This window comes from Palaemon carinicauda, chromosome 19 (assembly GCF_036898095.1).
Source record: "Palaemon carinicauda isolate YSFRI2023 chromosome 19, ASM3689809v2, whole genome shotgun sequence".
Taxonomy (NCBI): Eukaryota; Metazoa; Arthropoda; class Malacostraca; order Decapoda; family Palaemonidae; genus Palaemon; species Palaemon carinicauda.
In genome coordinates, this window is record NC_090743.1 from 98,731,311 (window position 1) to 98,735,073 (window position 3,763).

The following is a 3,763-nucleotide window of genomic DNA, read 5'->3' on the forward strand; positions in this document are numbered from 1 at the left end:
TTAAGGATTTTATTCATATTTTATTTGTGCATTGAAGAGAGGTTAGCCAGCTTTTAATACGAGTTCTTCTCGTGTAGATTCAAGTACAGTATATTATGAAATTATGTAAAACCTTCGTTGTTAATTTCATTGTACTCTTTAATCAAGTTAGTATGTGTAAATTTACATTATTTTTAAGAATGTCGCAATCGGCAATGCTAGAAAATGTCTCATACGGTATAGGTGACGTTAACCATCCCCTACTTAAAGGGATGGCACCTGTCAGCAGTTCATATACAACCGATCCACAATGTGACTGTGGATGCTCTATTTTGGCTCAAACCGATAGAGTTAGAATGGTCCACGGACGCAGACCTATTACCTCCCAGATGGGATCAAATGTTAGAACTGCAAATCAACCTCTTCATCACGAGCTTCTTCAAGAAACTACCTCGATATGTAGCCCCATACAAGGACCCTCTAGTGGAGTTAACAGACATCATGTCTCTGGTATAGAAGGGATGGACTCAGATATCTTGGTTCATCACATCCAATCGCCTGCTGAAGGTTCTGAACATGCTGAGATCCTTCCAAGGGGGAGTAGCTCCCAAGTAGCCCAAGAGCAATCTGCCCTCTTTAGTGAAGGAACTGAAGCTGAGGCTGGCCCTAGTTCTGAACCCAGGACTATGTCAGAGGGTTCAGTAGTTGGTTGCCTTTGATTTATCACAGAGAACCCAAACCCTTCATTTCATGATTTCCTTGCCCTAGCGGTTAAGAAAAGATTTGGGATCTCAGAAGGCAATATAGAATTCTTAGAAGAATAAAAGTCAAAGTCAACGAGAAGACAATATGAGTCTTCTTGGAAAAAGTGGGTTGCTTTCGTTAAAGCAAAAGGACAGAAAGAAATTTTGATGAACTTCTGTCTGTCCTTCTTCGTCCACCTTTATAATCAAGGCCTGGCGGTCAACACGATAACTACGTGCAAGTCAGCCTTGACTAGACCTCTTCTATATGCCTTTCAATTAGATCTGCTGAATGAAATCTTTAATAAGATTACGAAGGCATGTGCAAGGCTTAGGCCTGCGCCACCACCAAAGGTCCTACATTATGTCTCAAATATGAACAATGAAGATTGTTCCCTTAAGGATCTAACTCCATAGGTTATTTTTCTGTTCGCTATAGCCTCAGGGGCTAGAGTTAGTGAAATAGTGGCCCTATCCAGAGACGAGGGCCACATTCAGTTCACAGAAGCGGGAGAACTGAACCTCTTTCCTGATCCAACCTTTCTCGCTAAGAATGAGCTGCCCACTAAGAGGTGGGGTCCCTGGAGAATCGGCCCTCTAAAGGAAGATGTTTCTCTATGTCCAGAAGAGTATCTAAAGGTCTATCTTCGTAGAACTTCAGACTTTAGGGGAGGGCAGCTTTTTAAAGGGGAAACCTCTGGATCAAACTTATCCCTAAAATAACTGAGGGTGAAGCTCACCTACTTTACTCGTAGAACAGATCCTGACAGTACTCCCGCAGGTCATGATCCTAGAAAAAATGCTTCATCACTGAACTTCTTTCAGTATATGGACTTTGAGCGTCTTCGTTCATTCACCGAATGGAAATCATCCAGAGTATTTTACAAACACTATGCTAAGCAGGTCCATGAACTGAAGCATTATGTGGTGGCGGCAGGTAGCGTATTAAAACCTGCTGTCTAATTCTAAAATGAACAGTTAATTGCCTGAGACTGTCAATTAAAGTGAGAGGGGTCATCACCTTTAGTGTGAACTCCTGTTGAATAAGTGTTACCATGGTGACACTTACTCTGTTCAAAATCCCAGGTGTGGAATTATACAGATAGCATTAGTGCCATATGTACGTAGTACACAGTGTTGATAGAATGTAACCGGAACAGAATTTACGAAGACAAATTTTATTATAAAATTTCTTCAATCAGAGAGGGGCACTCATCATTTCTTTCCTTTCAAGAAAGAAATATAAATTCTGTATACGTTATGTGAATAATTCCGTTATCATACTACATTCGTTTTACTGGTTAAATCATTTAGTCATTTATTGGGAATAAATGTCTATTAGAATGTATTTGCGTCCTAAATCGCCCGACAATTGCCTGTGTAAATTGCCAGAGTTCTTTAGCTTACTAAAGTATTCTTCATATAGTTGTATGCTCACAAACAATAGATATAAGAGACACTAATATTGATTTGGCAATATGTACAAACTATGGAATGGTTTGTATATACAGTGTATACTTATGTTTGTTCATATAATAGATGCTAACCGTGAGGCCCCTTTTCTACTGTTTAGAATGACTCTTCCCTGTACGGGGCTGGAAGCACTAACATCGTTTATGATTAGTAATGATGACGGATAACGGTAACGTCATTTCTCTCAATTGGTCCATATGACCATAGAAATGTTGTCCCAAGGTTAAGGCACTTATGAAAATCCACAGATACATTAATGATCTGGTACGCTTCCATCAGGACGACATGGCTTGAGCCCAAAAAACGTATTTTGAGCGAAGCGAAAAATCTATTTTTGGGTGAGATAGCCATGTCATCCTGATGGACCCACCATTCTTTTCTAAAAAGAAAAGACCTTTACAGCATCCCTCCCGAAGTACTGTATCTGTAGCACCAGGCTCAATGCTACAAGGAATGTTCGCCATCTTGGATATGGCGCTGTTGTGATACTCAATAGTATGAGAACTAGGGTAACCTTGATATGGCTCCCCTTGTATTCTGCCTCTTCCCCCTCGAAGCGTAAACGCTATTAGGGGTGACGATTGCTATGTGGCATGTCAAGAATACGTCCTCTGATATTATGCTATATCCTTGAGAGAAATTTAAGGTTATTCGTGCCAGGAGTTAGAATTCTTTATACCTAAAGGTAAAATTCTATGAGAATATCACTGTAGTACATATATCCCTTAGGAAGCTACTTATAGGAACTTCCATCAGGACGACATAGCCATCTCACCAAAAAATAGATTTTTCGCTTCGCTCAAAATCCATTTTATGATGCATATTTCTCTTTTATAATAATTTGACATTTTAACCACTTTCCAATTTGGAACTTGCTTCAAATGGTTTTTACAGTAGTTTCTATATCCCTTGCTATTATCAGGAAAGTTGTTTTAAAGTTTCTCTACATTATATCCTTATTAATAGAGGAGATTTCAGACTAAAATATATTCATATATTATTCATCACCGTGAAAAGCTTCACACAGGTCAAACTAGTAAATAAACTGAAAAGTGAAACAATTGCATAGTATGCAGAAATAATATTATTTCAGTATATCGGGACATGTAAACAACATTTATTTCCTGTATAAACTATCGTAAATTGATAATGCATCGGGCTTTTATCAATATCTATATTTATGCTGCATAAAATCTCATCTACAACTATGTCAAAGACTGTATGTTAGATTAGTTGCTTTAACATTATATACTTAATTTTTTTTATTCCATAATGAACATAATACTGTTTTGGTGCGTATGTATTTTGTGTGAAATAGTTAGTCTTTTAAGATGCCCAATAACCTATCGATATATCATTTTAGAAAATGTATGTAATAATAAACATCTTTGTTATTTAGACGATTGAACAAAATTAAAAAAAAAAAGAAATATTTAAATGATTGAACAAAATGAAAACAATATTTGTTACTGCATCAGATTCAAAATTTATTTTATCATTTGCTAGATTTTAGAAATTTATTTCTTTTTTAATTTCGTGTATTCAGAAAACTATTCATAATTTGTCCT